The 20,573-nt window shown below is 43.4% G+C and overlaps 2 long non-coding RNA genes across 2 annotated transcripts in view; both read left to right on the plus strand.

The window, feature by feature from the left end:
• Nucleotides 1-19,698, plus strand: part of LOC148140007 (uncharacterized) — a 33,802-nt gene extending 14,104 nt beyond the window's left edge. The window contains exon 2 of the long non-coding RNA XR_015753006.1: nt 15,898-19,698. This is a non-coding gene — a long non-coding RNA (uncharacterized LOC148140007). The remainder of the gene's footprint in view (nt 1-15,897) is intronic.
• On the plus strand, nt 1,107-12,836 carry LOC148140008 (uncharacterized). The gene is made up of 2 exons (XR_015753009.1): nt 1,107-7,262; nt 10,188-12,836. It is a non-coding gene; the product is annotated as an uncharacterized LOC148140008 (long non-coding RNA).
• Nucleotides 19,699-20,573: the final 875 nt, after the last annotated feature.

A 20,573-nucleotide genomic window follows, 5' to 3' on the forward strand; every position in this document is an offset into this window, starting at 1 on the left:
AATATTGTACTGTGCACACACCTCACATTGTGACAATAAATAGTTCACTGAAGCCAGCAGGTAACTTGACACCATCCAGCTTTTTCTTCCTCAGCACTTCCCCTCACGCACAGTGGTCCAATCCATGCGCCTTTGAAATAAAAATTGTCAACAATGGGGTGGGTGCTACCCATAATCCTTCCTCCGTGGTCTATAAACCTTCTTGATTCTGTCTAGAACCTCTCAGCTTCCATAGTATTTGCACAGCCAGGGTAGCCCTCCCCTGTACTTCAATAAGGTCCTCTATCGTCGGTTCTGGATCTATCTGCACCTGTGGTGCAGTAACAGATGAAGGACAACCCAAAGCCATCTTAGCCGCTTCATCTGCTGCCTGATTACCCCTTGTCACCATATCACTGCCTTTTCTGTGGGTTTGGCACTTAATGATAGCTAGTGCCTTTGGCTTCATCATTGCAGTCGTTAACTCTACAATCTGCTGGCAGTGTTTAGATTATTAGAACATAGAACATAGAACAATACAGCACAGAACAGGCCCTTCGGCCCACGATGTTGTGCCGAACTTCTAACCTAGATTAAGTACCCATCCATGTACCTATCCAAATGCCGCTTAAAGGTCGCCAATGATTCCGACTCTACCACTCCCACGGGCAGTGCATTCTATGCCCCCACCACTCTCTGGGTAAAGAACCCACCCCTGACATCTCCCCTATACCTTCCACCCTTCACCTTAAATTTATGTCCCCTTGTAACACTCTGTTGTACCCGGGGGAAAAGTTTCTGACTGTCTACTCTATCTATTCCTCTGATCATCTTATAAACCTCTATCAAGTCACCCCTCATCCTTCGCCGTTCCAACGAGAAAAGGCCGAGAACTCTCAACCTATCCTCGTATGACTTCCTCTCCATTCCAGGCAACATCCTGGTAAATCTTCTCTGCACCCTCTCCAAAGCTTCCACATCTTTCCTAAAGTGAGGCGACCAGAACTGCACACAGTACTCCAACTGTGGCCTAACCAAAGTCCTGTACAGCTGCAACATCACTTCACGACTCTTGAATTCAATCCCTCTGCTAATGAACGATAATACTCCATAGGCCTTCTTACAAACTCTATCCACCTGAGTGGCAACCTTCAAAGATCTATGTACATAGACCCCAAGATCCCTCTGTTCCTCCACCTGACTAAGAACCCTACCATTAACCCTGTATTCCGCATTCTTATTTGTTCTTCCAAAATGGACAACCTCACACTTGGCAGGGTTGAACTCCATCTGCCACTCCTCGGCCCAGCTCTGCATCATATCTAAGTCCCTCTGCAGCCGACAACAGCCCTCCTCACTGTCCACAACTCCACCTATCTTCGTATCATCTGCAAATTTACTGACCCACCCTTCGACTCCCTCATCTCAGTCATTAATAAAAATTACAAACAGCAGAGGACCCAGAACTGATCCCTGCGGAACTCCACTTGTAACTGGGCTCCAGGCTGAATATTTACCATCTACCACCACTCTCTGCCTTCGACCAGTTAGCCAGTTTTCTATCCAATTGGCCAAATTTCCCTCTATCCCATGCCTCCTGACTTTCCGCATAAGCCTACCATGGGGAACCTTATCAAATGCCTTACTAAAATCCATGTACACTACATCCACTGCTCTACCCTCATCCACATGCTTGGTCACCTCCTCGAAGAATTCAATAAGACTTGTAAGGCAAGACCTACCCTTCACAAATCCGTGCTGGCTGTCCCTAATCAAGCAGTATCTTTCCAGATACTCATAAATCCTATCCCTCAGTACCCTTTCCATTACTTTGCCTACCACAGAAGTAAGACTAACAGGCCTGTAATTCCCAGGGTTATCCCTATTCCCTTTTTTGAACAGGGGCACAACATTCGCTACTCTCCAGTCCCCTGGTACCACCCCCGTTGCCAGTGAAGACGAGAAGATCATTGCCAACGGTACTGCAATTTCCTCTCTTGCTTCCCACATAATCCTAGGATATATCCCGTCAGGCCCGGGGGACTTGTCTATCCTCAAGTTGTTCAAAATGTCCAACACATCTTCCTTCCTAACAGGTATCTCTTCCAGCTTACCAGTCCATTTCACACTCTCCTCTTCTACAATACGGTCCCTCTTGTTCGTAAATACTGAAGAGAAGTACTTGTTCAAGACCTCTCCTATCTCTTCCGACTCAATACACAGTCTCCCACTACTGTCCTTGATCGGACCTACCCTCGTTCTCGTCATTCTCAGGTTTCTCACATACGCATAAAATGCCTTGGGGTTATCCTTGATCCTATCCGCCAACGATTTTTCATGCCCTCGCTTAGCTCTCCTAATCCCTTTCTTCAGGTCCCTTCTGGCTATCCTGTATCCCTCCACTGCTCTGTCTGAATCCTGTTTCCTCAACCTTATGTAAGCCTCCTTCTTCCTCTTTACCAGACATTCAACCTCTCTCGTCAACCAAGGCTCCCTCACACGACCATTTCTTTCCTGCCTGATAGGTACATACATATCATGGACACGTCGTATCTGCTCTTTGAAAAAGTTCCACATTTCCACCACATCCTTCCCTGACAGCCTATGCTCCCAACGTATGCTCCTCAAATCCTGCCTTACGGCATCGTAATTACCCTTCCCCCAATTATAAAATCTACCTTGTTGTGCGCACCTATCTCTCTCCATAACCAAGGTGAAAGTCACAGAATTGTGGTCACCATCACCAAAATGTTCACCCACTAACAAGCCCACCACTTGTCCCGGTTCATTACCGAGTACCAAATCCAATATGGCCTCCCCTCTGGTTGGACAATCTACATACTGCGTTAGAAAAGCTTCCTAGACACACTGCACAAACACCGCCCCATCCAATCTACTTGATCTAAAGAGCTTCCAATCAACATTTGGGAAGTTGAAGTCGCCCATGACTATGACCCTGTGGCTTCTGCACCTTTCCAAAATCTGTTTCCCAATCTGTTTCTCCACATCTCTGCTGCTATTGGGGGGCCTATAGTAAACACCCAACAAGGTGACTGCACCTTTCCTATTTCTGACTTCAGCCCATACTACCTCCAGAGGCAGATCCCCCTCAAACTTCCTTTCTGCAGCCGTTATACCATTTCTAATTAGCAATGCCACCCCCCCTCCTTTTTTCCCACCCTCCCTAATCTTACTGAAACACCTGTAACCAGGAACCTCCAACAGCCATTCCTGTCCCTCATCTATCCACGTTTCCGTGATGGCCACAACATCGTAGTCCCAGGTACCGATCCACGCCTTAAGTTCACCCACCTTATTTCTGATACTCCTTGCGTTGAAGTATATGCACTTGAGCCCATCTCTGTGTCCGCAAGTAGTCCCTGTCAGTGCTACCTTCTCCACAGCCTCCCTACAGTCTTGGGCATCCTGACACACAGCTAGCTTACTTGCTGGACTACAAGTCCGGATCCCATCCCCCTGCCAAATTAGTTTAAACCCCCCCGAAGAGTGCTAGCAAACCTACCCCCCAGGATATTGGTGCCCTTCTGGTTCAGGTGCAACCCGTCCTGTTTGTACAGGTCCCACCTTCCCCAGAATGCAGTCCAATTGTCCAAATATCTGAAGCCCTCCCTCCTACACCAGCCTTGCAGCCACGTGTTCAACTGCACTCTCTCCCTATTCTTTGCCTCACTGTCATGTGGCACCGGCAACAACCCAGAGATGATGACTCTGTCTGTCCTAGCTTTTAGCTTCCAGCCTAACTCCTTGAGCTCTTGAATGACCTCCCCACCCCTCTTCCTACCAATGTCGTTGGTGCCAATGTGTACCACGACTTCTGGCTGCACACTCTCCCCCTTAAGGATTCTGAAGACACGGTCTGAGACGTCTCGGACCCTAGCACCCGGGAGGCAACAAACCATCCGTGAGTCTCACCCATGTCCACAGAACCGCCTGTCCGTCCCTCTAACTAGAGAGTCCCCTATAACTAGCGCTTTCCTCCTCTCCCCCTTTCCCTTCTGAGTCTCAGAGCCACAGACCCCTTCCATGCAGCTTACACCTGCAACGCTGTCCCCCCCAACAGTTTCCAAAGCTGTATACTTATTTTTTAGGGGAACGACCACAGGGGAACCCTGCACTGCCTGCTTCTTCCCCTTCCTGCTTCTTCCCCTTATTGTGGTGCTGGAAAAGCACAACAGGTCAGGCAGCATCTGAGGAGCAGGAAAATCAACATTTTGGACAAAAGCACTTCATCAGGAATGGGGTGGGATCCCCATTACTCTTCTTAAAGCCTCTTTGCTTCCACACTGCCCCAAACAGGTGGCATAGCCCATGTGCATAAGCCAAATCAGTTATAAATGTCAGCTGTTTTACCCTCCATCATTTCACAGGCCGTCGTCAATGCCTTAAGTTCAGCCAACTGAGCTGAACACGACTGTGGGCAAGTTTCCAATTTAATTGTTCTATACGGGGACTGGTCCTGCCTCACAACTGAATACCCTGCATGATTCCTGTCATATGCCCTATAGCAAGAACTGTCCACAAATAGAACCTCCTTATCTGCTTCAGGCAGTGGCTCGGACTGTAAATCAGCCCTCAGTTTGATAAATGTAGTCACTTCCCTTCTCCAAGCATGAGGCTCTCCCTCATACCCAAGTGGGACATAGTCCGCTATGTTCCATGTAGTGCACCTCTGTATTGTTATGTCAGGAAATGTCAGCAGCATCCGATATGCTAGCATTCTAGCTGGCGTCAGTACACATTTCCCTTTCTTCAATAACTCTGCCACCTAATGATGAGTATATAGGATGACGGGGTAACCCATTGTTACTGAGGATGCTTTATCATAGGAAAAATAGGCAGCCGCCAATCCCTGATAGCACGGTGGATAGCCCTGAGCAACTTCATCTAGTTGGGTACTATAATAAGCAATTGGCTGCATCATTCTCCCTACACTCATCTCCTGCATTAGTACTGCAGCTGCATATCCTGACCGCCTGTTTGACATATAAAGGTGAAAAGGTTTGTTGAATCAGGCAAGGCCAATGCTGAGGCTGACACCAAGGTTTGTTTAAGGGCATTGAAAGCTGCTATAGCCTCCTCAATCCACTGCAAAACATCCCTTAAACATGAATGTCCGAAATCCTTCATCATCTTCCTGAAGGGTGCCGTAATCTCAGCGTACTCCTCAATCCAATCTCCACTAAATCCTGTCATGCTCAAAAATGTCAGCATTTGCCCTACTGTCTCTGGCCTAGGAATTTTAACAATTGCTTCAATCTGACGTGGTGCAATTGCCTTCCTGCCCTCAGCAACCAGCCAACCCAAATACTCCACCTGCAGTTTGCAAAACTGCAACTTTTTCCGAGAGACCTTCTGCTCCCCGTCTGCCAGTTTTTTCAAAGGGAAAAGGGTATCTCGCTCACACTATTTCTGACTATCTGAACAGACAAGCAAATCATCCACATACTGTATCAGCGTACTTTCTAAAGACAGACCTCCAGTTCTGATTTTAATACTTGGTTGAAGACGTGCGGTGAAGAGCTGAAACCCCTGGAGTATTCTTGTATAAATGTATTGCTGACATTTGTATGTAAAAGCAAACAGATACTGGCAGTACTCTGCTCGGGGAATGCTAAAAAATGCAGAACATAAATCTCCCATTGAGAACCAAGCTGCCTGTGGAGGCATATTAGTTAGCGGATTAGGAACAATTGCTGGTCAATCCTCCACTACCTCATTTACTGCTCTTAAATCATGTACAAGTCTCCATTTTGATCCGTCTGCCTTTAAGGATGGTAACAAAGGAGTGTTACAGGGACTACAAGTTTCTTTAAGTACCCCTCGACCTTCAGCAATCCCTGTATTGTTGCTACTATTCCCTCTACTGCCACTGGTTTTAAAGGATACTGCGGTCGCCAAGGCAGAATAGCACCTGGTTTCAACCTTATTTCCACTAGGCCATCTGGTTTCACTCTCCCCACATCTGTATCATGCTGTGACCACAAAGTAGCTGGTAATGCATCCAATTGCTCATTACCATATTGATCACCTTCCTCCACTGTCACTGGCATGCTCCACTGGGGTGTTACCTTGACTTCCTTCAAATTTCCTGTCAGGTTACAGCATGCAAGGATTTTAATATAGCTGCCATCCCCAGATTCCCAAGTTCCTGTCATGAGTATATGCCATTCCCTGACTGTTTCTATGTGCCTGGCCATAGGTCCCAAGTCTTGAGGTTGATATCCCTTATTTACCAGTAAGGTTACATGTGGTGCAGTGCCTGGTACTCTATACCACTATTCCAGGAACACATTTCTCTGTATTTACAGGATCACTCCCTGCTCCCTTAATACTATAGTTTCACTTCTCAGATGTTGTGGAGTACTGACTTCCTGCTGCCACTGCCTCTCTAACACCTCATCCTGAGACTCATCAAATATCACTGTACAGTGCAGCTCAGACTTAGGTGGTGTGGGATATAAATGAATTAATGTTATTTCTGCAAGTATAAATTCTGATACAGAATAGGAATGAGAAAATACATATTCAGCAAAAAGAAAGCATGAGACATGAATACAGAACAATGGTGGATATATGGGCAAACAGGAAAGCATCTGTTTCCCCCTTACACGGGGACACAGGAACAAACCCTAATCAAAGAGGTCAAAGTGGCCTCTGGATGGAAATAGATGCTGATAGAAGAAAAGATATGCCTAATCAATAATCTATAATAGACTGACGTCAAACACCCTTATGGGAGTCAGAGATAAGAGTTTGTCACGGACAAAACAGGATAAACAGAAGTTTTGTGATCAGTCTTAAGGAAATGAGTGACGTAAGCGAAGCAGGGAACAGACAATGGAATAAGGAAAAATATGGGGATTCAAACTGTATAAATTTCGAGAGTTTGTTGGATTTAGTGTGCATTTTGTCATTACCTTACCTGGTAATGAGACAGGGCACCCACCTATAGGTGTATAAATAAATGGCGGATTCAGATATTTGTCTCGGACTGAAATTATTAAAGTGAGTGAGCTTTTGTTTCTCACAATTGGGGGCTCGTCCGGGATTTTCTTCCATCACCGGGGGGAGTGGCTGGCCTTGGACACTGGGAAGACGCGTCCCGTTCCCCATTGAGGAACGGTCTCGTGTCCCGGTTTGGTCTGCTCCCTTGGGTGACTGATGTGAATCCTATAAGAGAGACATCTGAATCAGACAGTGATAGGAGCTCGATAGAAAATACGGTGACAAAAGGGGCCAGGCAACTCTGTGCACAGACCAAGGTAAGAAAATTGACTTTTAAGTATTGCCTTGGTGGCCGGGATTGAGTTTTAGTAGTTAATAAGGGACTAACGAAGGAACTCAATATGGCTTGCGCTTTGGGTAAGAAAAAAGCCTCCGGGGAAACAAAGTAAGGAAAAGACAATGGAAATGGAGGCGGGGTCCCTTACAACATTCCTCCGGAAAGTCCTTTGGGCAGGATGTTGTGCAAATTGGCAAAATAATACTTGTGCAAGGGAGAAAGATGATTAAATATTGTTGCTTTGTATGGACTAAGGACTCCATTCTTCGTCCCGCTGTCTTCTGGCCAAAGTACAGATCGGACGAAGACTGGATTTGTGAATATCTGAGTTTATATGTCAATGTGCGAGAGAGAGAGAGAGAATGAAAAGAGCTGTACAGCTGGTAGGAAGTTTAACCCTTTGTGATTTGGTTTGAGTGAACATTTGTTTGTTGGTGATTGAATGTTTGTGTTTTATTCCCTGGAGCTTGAGTTCCAGGACTGTTTTGAATCTGATTTTTGTTATGGAAATTTAACATGATTTCTTTTAAGGTTAAGGATTCTATTGTGATTATGAAGAAAAAAAAGGAATGATAACTCCTGTTCTTTTTACAGATCATGACTGCCTTACTATCAGTTTCTAACTAATCTCTTTTATCTTTACATAAAAGCGATTTATGGAGGACAGTTGAAGTTTCAGTTCAACATTAGATTGTAGTAAAAGCAAAATTCTATAGTTAATATCTGTGACCTTGGATTCAGCCATTGTTCATGCATTAGAAGTTTTTTTTTAAAAAAACTTGAGTAGACAAATTCTTTTAAGGCAAGTTCTGATTATTTTACGACTTATAGTATTGTAATTGAGCAATGATTGGTCAGGACTATTTAAGGAAACTAATTCTGGATCTAAATTAAAGGACTAAAACTGGGTAATTACAGTGAATTGCAAAATTGGGAACTGTATGCATTTTGCATTTTGACTATTAAATACTGAAGAAATGAACGTAAATATATATAAATATATTTATACGTTAGGAACAGGCTTTGAAGGTTAGTCAAGCATGAATTGATGAATTGGTGTTTGAAGTTATGGGGAGCTAGAAATATTGCAATATTTCTTTAAAAAAAAGAAAAAGGGGAAAAACGTAACGACTTATCCCCTTTGGGAGGTACCCATAGGGGACAAAGAGATTGGGTTTGTAAGTGCCCCCTTCACCAGTGGGGAGGTCAGAACATTTAAAAAGGAAATGGAGGTCCTGGTTGAGGATCCGGTGGGGTTGTCTGAACAAATTGTTCAATTTTTGGGGCCCAGTCTGTATACCTGGGCTGAATTAATGTCTATTTTGAATATATTATTTACTGGGGAGGAAAGGGGACTTGTACGAGGAACTGCCATTAAAATATGGGACAGGGAACACCCGATTGGAGATGGGGATGCTGGACAGGGAGAGATGAAGTTTCCCCTCAGAGACCCCCAGTGGGAAAACCAAAACCCGGAGCATAGAGAAGAAATGAGGGAATTGAAAGACCTGATTCTAAAAGGAATAAGGGAGGCAGTTCCGAAGTCACAGAATTTGATTAAAGCCTTTGAAATTAGACAGGAGAAAGATGAGACTCCCTCAGCTTTCTTGCAAAGATTAAGGGACTCAATGCGGAAATACTCTGGAATGAACCCTGAGGACCCAGTGGCACAGGGTCTTTTGAAAGTACATTTTGTGACAAGAGCATGGCCAGACATACAGAGAAAGATACAGAAGATAGAAGGATGGAGTGAAAAACCATTAGATGAATTGTTGAGAGAGGCACAGAAAGTGTTTGTAAAGAGGGAGAGGACAAGGGGGAACATTTGATAGAGGGTTTGAGCGACAGGGGCAGAGATGGAAGTCGCTACAGGCAGGATGCTATTATTGTGGAAAGATAGGGCATTTTAAGCGGGAGTATCCTGATCTACAAAGGGAAGAAAAGGCAATTCCGCTTATGAATTTTGATGAAGAATAGGGGTGTCAGGGGTTCCTGCCCTCAGGGGCCCACCAGGAACCCTTGATAAACTTGAAGGTGGGACCGTGTAGGGAGGAGGTAATCTCCCTAGTAGATACGGGGCAGCACGGTCATCGCCGAATTTTAAACCAAAGAAAGTAGAAATGTTTACACGGTCAATTACTGTTTCGGGGGTGAAAGGGGAAGGATTTACTGTTCCAGTATTTGAACCTATGATGATAGAAGGTCCTAAAGATAGGATCACAGGGGAACTGCTGTATATCCCTGATATAGGAAGTAACTTACTGGGGAGAGATTTAATTATCCTTTTAGGACTGGAGATTGGAATTCAGGAAGAAGAATTAGTTGTACAACTGGCAATATTGACAGAGGATGCAGAGAGAGAGATAGACCCTATTGTATGGGCTAGAGAAGGGAATCGTGGAAAACTACAGATCCCTCCCCTTACAATAAATTTAAAACGGAACGGGGACGTTGTCTGTGAACGACAATATCCTATTTCCATAGAAGGTAAACGGGGACTGCAGCCAGTAATTGAGGGACTGATTAGAGATAGTTTGTTGGAGCCATGTATGTCTCCTTATAATACCCCAATTCTACCAGTGCAGAAATCTGATGGAACTTATCGATTGGTGCAGGATTTGAGAACATTAAATCGAATAGTACAGATCAGGCACCCAGTGGTGCCAAACCCCTACACGTTATTAAGTAAGATCCCTCATGATCACAAATGGTTTAGTGTGATAGATTAAAGGATGCCTTTTGGGCTTGTCCCTTGGCGGAGGAAAGATTTGGGACTATCCCCCTATGAAATCTTATTTGAATTACCTTATCTGGGAACACAGGGAGAATTGCCAATTCCCGAAACTAAAGATTTGTTTTTAAAGAAGTATATACTGGGCTTGTCCTCCTCTTTATCTTTCCTCAGAAAACAGGGTCTATTGGCACAGACTCCGCCCCTTGAATTTGCTGTTCATCCCATCCGGCCAGGAAATTGAGTCTTAATAAAATCATGGACAGAGACTAAGCTGCAGCCAGACTGGGAAGGGCCGTACCAGGCTCTTTTGACTACCGAAACGGCAATAAGGACGGTGGAGAAAGGATGGACTCACTACATTCGGATCAAAGGGCCAGTGGACCCTCCAGTTGAGGAAGAAGTCTGGACAGCCGAATCAACACAAGACCCGCTGAAACTCAGACTAAAGAGACTTTGAGTAATTGACTATACAGTGGCGATGCGGGCGCGGGATTATTTCTGTAAGATTGTATATTAAGCCTTTTTGTGTTTTAGCATAATGATCAGAATACTGGGAATGCTTAGAGTTATGATGCTAGCCCTCTTGGTATTAGGATTTTGTCACATATCATTTTCATATGTATTATTAATGGTTCCTGAGTCTGATAATCCACAAGTAATAGACACTGATATATGTAGCTTAGTAAATTGTGGGAATGTAGCTAATCAGAGACAATACCGCAACTCAGAGATACATCTTAAGTCCTATGGGGATGGCCTCGGGGATGGTACCTGGTATAATGGTCTTGTCACAATACACCGGGCCCCCTTCCGACCAGCACGCGATTGTCCCAATAAAAAGTGTAACCCCATATATTTAATGATAAGAAAAACCACATGGCACGGAGCGGTTTTGGGAGGTGGCACTTATGAGGTACAATTAAATGAAACATTTGGGATTGAAATGAAAGCAAATAGGAAGGAGTTTGTGGGCTGTTGTTTTCGAATTAGCATAGGACAGGGAAAAATGGGTAGAATTACTGGGTAATGAGATACAACCTTTCACTCCTCCCAATGATCCTACAGTAGTAAAAATTATAGAGGTAAAGGATTTGAAACAGACCATCGAGATAGAGACTGGGTACGGGGATGCAAATGCCTGGGTTGAATGAGTAAAGTATACTGTAAAAAGTCTGAACAAAAGCAATTGTTATGCATGTGCCTCCGGTAGGCCAGTGGCCCAGGTGGTTCCCTTTCCGCTCGGGTGGAAGCGAGACAGGAAGGGCATGAAATGTATGATAGCCCTGTATCAGGATGAGACTGCATGGAATGATAGGAATTGTACCTCCCTATCTCTGATGTTCCCTCCCTTGGAGGAGAAAGATGCAAAAGATCCCCCCACATTTTCCGCCGCAGTTGGAAATCACACGTCATGTGTGCACAGGCGAGGTACGAGTCGGTCGAGACATTTGGGGGAGCTGAAATTATGTACAGAGATTAAGAATGTTACCGAAACGAAGAAGGGAGGGAACTACTCAGCATTAAAGGTTCCCCGAGCGGATCTGTGGTGGTACTGTGGAGGAGAAATATTGAGACCCACCCTACCTCCGGATTGGAGAGGGATATGCGCAATTGTACAATTGGCAATTCCATTTACCCTGGCATTTGAGAAGGAAAAGATAGTAGGGAAAAAGGGAAGGGGTAAGAGATTACTGTTAGATAATTCTTTTGATGACAGGATTTATCTTGATTCGGTAGGAGTCCCTAGGGGAGTGCCTGAATTCAAAGCTCGTAACCAGATTGCAGCAGGCTTTGAGTCAGCTCTCTTTTGGTGGGCAACAATTAATAAAAATGTAGATTGGATAAATTACATTTTTTACAATCAACAGCGATTTATAAATTATACAACAGAGGCGGTTAAAGGAATATCAGAACAGCTTGATGCGACAAGTAGGATGGCATGGGAAAACAGAATAGCCCTTGATATGATTTTAGCAGAGAAAGGGGGTGGTGGTTTTTATCCTTACTTCCCTGATAGTAGTAGTCGGGGTATTGGTGGCCATTGGCTGTTGTGTCATACCCTGTATACGAGGGCTCACCCAGAGGCTGATTGAAACAGCCTTGGTGAAACGAATGCCCCTGAGGGGACATTTGACAGAGGAACTTTATCAACTAAATAATAAGGAGATGAGTGAGACTAAGATGGATGAAATCTCTGAAATGATGCTTGCGAATTTTGGGAACAATGTTTAAAAAAAAAGAGACAAAAATGCAGAAGATAACAGATAGTAATGAAAAGAAAAAGGGGAAATTGTGGGATATAAATGAATTAATGTTATTTCTGCAAGTATAAATTCTGATACAGAATAGGAATGAGAAAATACATATTCAGCAAAAAGAAAGCATGAGACATGAATACAGAACAATGGTGGATATATGGGCAAACAGGAAAGCATCTGTTTCCCCCTTACACGGGGACACAGGAACAAACCCTAATCAAAGAGGTCAAAGTGGCCTCTGAATGGAAATAGATGCTGATAGAAGAAAAGATATGCCTAATCAATAATCTATAATAGACTGACGTCAAACACCCTTATGGGAGTCAGAGATAAGAGTTTGTCACGGACAAAACAGGATAAACAGAAGTTTTGTGATCAGTCTTAAGGAAATGAGTGACGTAAGCGAAGCAGGGAACAGACAATGGAATAAGGAAAAATATGGGGATTCAAACTGTATAAATTTCGAGAGTTTGTTGGATTTAGTGTGCATTTTGTCATTACCTTACCTGGTAATGAGACAGGGCACCCACCTATAGGTGTATAAATAAATGGCGGATTCAGATATTTGTCTCGGACTGAAATTATTAAAGTGAGTGAGCTTTTGTTTCTCACAGTGGTCTTGCTTTAGTCAATACCATCAACATTTCTGCTTCCCACATCCCCCAAATGTCTTGAATACCACTTGATATATCTCCTATCCAATAAACATTAACAGCTTTAACTTTGTGCATCACTAATTGTGTATTGGCCTTTTCTACAACCAAGCCCTGCTGTGTGCACTCCAATCTTACCTCTAACTGTAGTAAAGCATTCCTACCTAAGAAGTTAATTGGTGTCTCTTTAGACACTAATATTGGCAGAACTATCTCCCTACCTTCCATTTCTAATCTTACTAGAGCTGTAAATCAAGCTAACTGTGATTTTCCGGAGAACCCTGCAGTCTTAAAAAATTTACTTGACCTGGGAAGGTGAGAGGCACAGTGGCTGTACACAAGTGTATGTAGCTCCAGTATCTATCATCACCAGTGTCTGCCGCCCTTCTATATTAACTTATATTACTGGTTCTTAACCAGCCTCCCATGCTACTACAGGGTAGTGCCTCTTCCCACCCAGGTTCTCAGGGCATCCCTAGCACATCCCATACAGGTTAACCGGTCCTGCTGGGCCTGTAGGCATCTGGGAAGTGGCCACTGGGGATTCCACTGTCTAGGCCAGCTGTAGGGCAGAGTGGGCCCAGTCCAATAAGGGCAATTCCTCCTAAAGTGGCCTGGTTAATGGCATCCCCAGCACATCATTTCTGGCCCCGCTTGAGCCTGATTATTTATCATGTTCCTTAGTCCCCCATTCCTAGGTCCCTGTCCTTAGGGACTCCAGTTCTGTTTAGGCTGTTGTTTAAATCTGCCCTGCCCCGGATCTGTCACCTGCAGGAAAGCTTCTCTCAAACCCTCCATTGCTGGCATGGGACTTTCTGTCCCCTGTCTGGCTACCTGATAGGACCTACCGCCCCCCACCCCCCTCTTGCGCCAGCACTTGGGTTCACACCAGTGTTGATTACTGTGTCGGCTCTTACTGGAAACACCTTTATAGCCTTCTCTTTTTCTTTCTCTTTTCTTTTCTCTTTGAGCTGCATTTGCGTCAGCTTCCTTTGCACCTCCTCCTGCTGTTCAGACAGTTTCTCTTTGCCTTTTCAAAACCTTTCAACTGTATGAGTTATATGATCTCTAAATTCCCCTGGTGGCTCATTGATGATGTCAGACCCACCACCTCCCCCAGCCTTGACCTGACTTGGGAGGGCATTGCCTCAATGATGGAATTTTGGAACATTGTGGTCAGCAACTGATTAGTCTCTATGTCTTGCTCTGTTTCCAGCCTCAACTTCTTTAACTGTTTCTGATCCCCTCTCAGAGCCTGGGGGTCCATTTGGGTGGATATCAGTCTCTTAAGGCCTGCCATACATTCTGTCTCACTCGATCAAACCCAACCCCATCAATCATCGGATTGTCTGCTACATTTCTCAAATGGGCTCAGACCATTATTTCTTTTAACTTCGGGAGTCCTACCAACCTCACCAGCAGTGCCTTCATGTCTCCTATAGCCAGCAATCGCCCTGTGGTTTCATCTTCAAAAGTCCTGATCCACTTTCCCGCTCCCTCGTGTAAACTGGGCAGCACATTCTTCAGTCTTTCCAGATCCTGAGTTCCCCAAAGAATGTATTGTGGGTTTCTCCCCTCCTTTATGAGCAGCGGTAGCATCCTTCCCTGTTGGCCCTTTTTCCCTTTACCTGCGCTACTTCTCAATAATTCCCCCTCGGGCTCTGCTTCCGATGCTATTTCTAATTCCCACCCTTTAGCTACTGGAGCCTTTTTCTTTCCTTGTCTCTCATCATCCCTTTCCGCTTCCTCTGCGTCACCTTCACTGCTTTTCTCTTCAGCCCTCCTTTCATATCGCCATGAGTATTCCTCAATTGCTTTTTGTGCCCTTAGCCCACGCAGCACATTAATCTCATGTTTCAGCTCTTCTTCCTCTCATTGTATTGCTTCCATTTGCTCTTGCCTGACCCTTTGTTCTCTTTTTTTTCTTTCCCTCAGTTCATTTTTGTCTTCCACACTTCTATCCCATTCTAACCGTCCCTCTATTTCTACTGTTCCCTTTATTACTTGACACTGCATCAATAACTCTTCATTTGAGCAGGGAGGAGGTCTATTCAACTCCTCCACATCTGGGTATAGAGGGGGTGAGGCAGGGTGGGGAGGGGGGGAGCTGATTCCTGCTTTCCTGTTTCCCGTAACTGCTCAGCTAGTTCTTTTGCAGCTTTCCTCATCACCACAGGTGCCTTCCTCACCCTCTTTCCTGAAAAGTTTCAGTATTTCCATCTCCTGATCCCTCTTTGGGTTCCTATTTTTAGATTTATCGTTCAGCTTATAGTACTTACTGATAGTACTTCCATCTCATTGCACATATGTATATCAAAGGTACGTTCTTTTGGCCGTTTAGTCAATAAATCCTTAGTTCTTTTTTTCCCATTTCTCAGAAATTTTTACAATACCATTTCTTGCCACTGGAAATTTCTTACTCAGTATCTCAACTGCCGTCCCTTTATCCATCCTGACATATATTTCAGTCCAGTTAATGTATTATCTCAGCTCTCACAAATCACTTCCCCATATCATTCATGTCAGGTCGGGCTTTTTCAACAGTATAAGCAATTCCTAACTTTATAACTTGCAATTGTCCCTTACCAATCTATCAATTCCTAAATGTCCTCAATTGCAACTATTTAATATAAACAATCTATTCTCATTCATTCAGCCTAAACCAATCTAGCATTGCATTTTCAAAAGGCACCAAACACGAAAAGTTTCTTGAAAAATATCTCTCTCAAAAAATAAACTATCTTAAATTCTTACAGTGCAAAATAAAATCAAAATACCCCTGGATCTCAAGCTCCAGGGAAACAAAACACATACATTTAACCACCAACAAACAATTATGCACACAAATCAGATCATAATGATTAAACTATAAAGTCTCTCTCTTTCTCACACACACAGAATCGTTCTGCACGCAGTCATGAATTCAGCATTAAATCACTGTCTTTCTCTTTCTCTCTCTCTCTCTCTCAGGAATAGCCTTGCTGCGAACAGCCAAGAACTCAGCAGTAAATTTGCATGACCCTGCTAGCAACGCCACATTTGTTGTGGAGAAAATGTAGAGAATCACCAGGAGATGCAAAGAGTTCTTCAAGGAGTAGGTCTTTTCTTCGCAAACAAAAAACCCATGACACTGAGAAAGCAGATTCTCGAATGCCCCTGAACCTCAGGGTCCGTGGTTTTTGATTTTTTTTTAATCATGTTTCTGTTAGCTTATCAGCATGTCCAACTATATTAATCAAAATACTTCACACTAGCTACACAAGAAACCAGTGATGTTAGTTCCCATTATCTCTTTAGTTGTGCATTCTACTTAATGCTATTCTAATGTCACGGTTAGATATTTAGTGTCAGTTTTTGCAACAATGGTCTTTCATTCCAGACCATACTTATTATTTTCCCAATGTCATGATTAGATATTTATTACCAATAGTCTCAAGCGGGCGGACTCTACTAACTATTGATTAGATATTAGCTATTTAATGGCATGTCCCAAATATTTATGGTCCCAATCTTGCCATAATGATACTTAATAGGGAGGCGACCTTTACTAGTTGTGTTATCTCATCTCACCATAGTGACCTTTCAGCCTCAACCTTACGCTGCTAATTGGTGTAAGAGTATTCCATATTCTTATCCCATCCTGCATTCCACAGACCCCTTGCAACAGATTGGCAATGGACTTCCATGCTTTATCCTTTCCCTTGTTTGCATGCTCTTTATTTTTCATAATTTCAAGAAGAAATATATTTCTTTTCTTACACATAACATTGTCTTTTGGTCTCGACAGCCTTTTATGGCAGAGGTTCAATACCCTTTGAGCAAATAAAATATTCTCCCACTCTGTTTGAAATGGTGTGCCCTGTACCCTGAGACCATGACCCCTTGTTCCCAACACCCAGCAAGGGGATGCATCATTGCCCCCATCCTAACTGTTCAGCGCTGCCACAATTTTATGTTTCAATGAGATCCCCTCTCATTCTTCTTAACCCCAGTGAATGCAGGTCCAGGTTAACCAATCTATCCTCAAATGACATTCCAGGAATCAGTCCAGTGAGGCTTTGCTGCTGTACTGGGGGATCCAAGTACATCTTTTCTTTGATAAAGAAACCAAAATTGCACACAGTACTCCAGGTGTGGTTTTACCTGGACAGGTGTCATTTTACAAAGTGGATAACATGTCCCATCTTCACACTTATATCCAGACTTTCACTGGGAGAATCTTTCCCGTCTTTTTTCCAGGAGTTGGTGAAAATCTGCTGACAATCATAGGTTGCAAGTGACCCTTTCATTCAAACAGGTATCCATTTGGATAGCATTATTTTATTGGGTTCAGTCATAGATAGTAAAGCTGGCTGCTGTTTTGGGATTGTTGGTTGCAAACAGCTGAATTGACTGTATATAGAGTCTACCATCAAATCCTGTTTATTGTGGTTTCAAGGATATCTGATGATTGAATTTTGAAAAATTATATATGGACGGAAGACAAATATTTCCTCAAAACCTGTGAAATCAGCAGTATCTTCTGACCTTATGGAGTCGCCGGGAAAAGGGGTTGAAAGTGGAGCTGCTCCACTTGGCTCCCAACAGTAAAGTGCGTTGACTGCTGGGGAAGCTTTGTCAAAGTCTCTATGCTGTGAACTCGACTCTGCGAGTCTTTGTGGGGGGAAGGGAGTGGCTTGGACTGTGGCACCATGTGGTCCGCTGCAAGGGCTTTCTTCTTTTCTAAGTGCAATTTCAGCAAGAGAATGTGAAAAAAAAACTGAAATTAAGGTTGTACTCACACTTGGGTGGAAAAAGAAGTTTCTATGTAAATTGTGCCATGCTGAGAGTGTTGGATATTTAAATAATTTGGTTTGTTAAAATACTGGTTCAGAAAATCCTTAAGTAACTGTTTTGCCTCGTTTGAATCAGGATCTCAGTTCAATGTGTTTTGTGGACTATGTAATGGAGCAGCTTTTGTTTTTACAATTAAATTGTTCAACATTATGTCCTTTTTAAAAATGGTCAAACTTGTAACCTTAAAACAAATTGATTGAGTGCCTTCAGCCCCTGAGTTGTTGAAATTCTACAGTGTCTGTTTCAAAAAAAAATTGGGTCAGAGGTCATGCTTTAGCCAGATGACAGTGTTGTACTAAAGTATCTTTGCTGCTGTGTTTTTAATGCAGAGTGTTCACAAACAGAAGAGTGCATTTTGAGTTTGATGCTTTGTTCAGATTTAAGAGAATATTAGAACTTGAGGCTGAGTTGTTTCACGTCTGTTAATTATTGTTAAGATGTCATTGGTTCCCTTCATATTACAAATTCAAAGAATGTTGATCTCTGCCAAAGTCGCCACTGTAATTCCAACTGTTTTATTTGGGAAGTTTCATTTGGAGAACATATTTTCAAATATTCTGCATTTGTTTCCCACAAATATTTGAGACTTAAATCTGAACTGATACTGTCTCTTCAACTGTCAAAGCACAGGAAGCATTATGTGGTTTTCTTGCTGTTCCCAATTTTTGAAATACTTTTCCTGACAGCTTTCACATTAGCCTAGTCTCAATTTGTTCAAGGAAAATGATTTTTGAATAACTGAATGGGGTCCCCCAAGGGTTTGATTTTTGGGCTATTGATTGTTGTTGAAAATTGAATGAATTGTCGAGGTTGTACAATTTAAAAGTTTATGGATAGTATAAAACTTGACAATGTCATAAGTAGTGAACAGAGTAACAGACTTCAAGAATTCAAAGAACGTTGAAATAGTCAGACACAATTTAGTGTGGTTAAGTGTGTGACTGTCTTCATACTGATAACCACTTTGGCAAGGAAGGAATGAGAGAGGAAATGCAGAGATAATTTCAGCAGCGAACATCGTCTCTCGAGTTTCTCCATTCACAGGTAAAGCACGCCTTCGGACCACCCGCCCGTCTCTCCACAGCCTGAACCAACAGATTCAATCAGCTCCCCAGTCATGAACATGAAAAGTGAAGAAGCTGACAAGAGTGAAGAGGAGGTCGGTACGCATTTTGTCAGTGGCCTTCCTATGGACACTAAACCACGTGAGCTTTACCTTGCCCTTTGATCATTTAAGGGATATGAAGGTTCACTGATTAAGCTAACAACACAATAGCCAGTTGGCTTTGTTCCATTTAACAGCAGAGCTGGAGCAGAAGCAGCACAGAATGCTATGTTCACTGAGCCTGCTGCTGCAGCTGCAGCTGCTGCACGCTCGAATGCTGCTGGTATCCTCCGTCTGAAGCATCTCCAGAAGGATGGAAGTCACGTCAGTTTTGTTAAGTATTTAACTGCCCTTAGCCAAGAATTCAGATTTCTCCGTGGAGAGGATCCTGGAAATTTTATTTACTGCACGGACTAGTAATGTTTGTTGTCATACCCATTGCGTGTTATATATCAATAACTTGCTTAAATACTGGCTGTCAGAGTATTATGAAAGCTGATAGTGTCATCGAGGTGGTTATCATGGAATGATAAAAGGGAGGAATGTAATGTTAAAAAGATTAAATTGTACTATCTCTCTGGACATTCATGTAATATTAAAGGGTTAAACTGCACTGTCTTTGGGTGGGGACGACGACTATGAAAGAATGCGGATGACTAACCATTGTAATTTACACTTTTTTCAGACAGTCATTTGCTATTACTCCCCTGCTATTGTCAAATTAAATTATCAATTCAATCTCTTCCATTCAGAAATGCTTTCTGGTCAGAGTATGTCGCACCTGCTTGTAATGTACTGTGCTTAATAAATTTGGTTGCTTGTTCACAGAAGTTGGTGTGTTGTAGTTGTAGCAAGTGTGTAAGAACCTCAGGAAAAAGAATCTAACAACAGATTTAAGGTAAAACAGGGTAAGTTGAAAGGAAATCTGACAGACAAAGTTTTTACACAGAGGGTGATAAGTGCCTGGAATGCGCTGCCAGGGAAGGTGGTGGATGTGGATACAATTACAATATTGAAGAGGCATTAACAGATGTATGAATAGGCTGGGAATAGATGGATATGGATCGAGTAGAGGTCACCCACCTTGCACTCCAACATTAATTGCCTATCCCGAATTCCCCTTGAAAAGGTGGGGGTGAGCCGCTGTCTTGAACTGCTGCAGTCCATGTGCTATGGGTAGACCCACAATGTCCCAGAGGGAGGGAATTCCAGGATTTTGACCCAGCGACACTGAAGGAGCAGTGTTATATTTCCAAGTCAGGATGGCAAATGGCTTGGAGGGGAGCGTGCAGGGGGGATGGTTTTTCCAATGTATCTGCTGCCCTTGTCCTTCCAGATGGAAATGGTCGTGTGTTTGGAAAGTGCTGTCTCAGTAGCGTTGGTGAATTTCTGAGTCCATCTTGTAGTTAGAACACACTGCTGCTACTGAGCATCGGTGGTTGAGGGAGTGAATGTTTGTTGATGTGGTGCCACTCAAGTGGGCTGCTTTGTCCTGAAATGTGTCAAAAGCCTCTTGAGTGCTTTTGGAACTGCAACCATCCAGGCAAGTGGGGAATATTCTGTCACCCTGCTGACCTTTGCCCTGTAGATAGTGGAGAAGCTTTGGAGAGACAGGAAGTGAGTTCCTTACCACAGTATTTCTTACCTGCACTCACCTTGATGTACCTCAGGATACTGGTGGTTATGATCGCAGGCTTGGAAAGAC

The sequence above is a fragment of the Chiloscyllium plagiosum genome, unplaced genomic scaffold, assembly GCF_037043375.1.
Source record: "Chiloscyllium plagiosum isolate Xiang-an unplaced genomic scaffold, Cpla_swu_hap1 HiC_scaffold_35, whole genome shotgun sequence".
NCBI lineage: Eukaryota > Metazoa > Chordata > Chondrichthyes > Orectolobiformes > Hemiscylliidae > Chiloscyllium > Chiloscyllium plagiosum.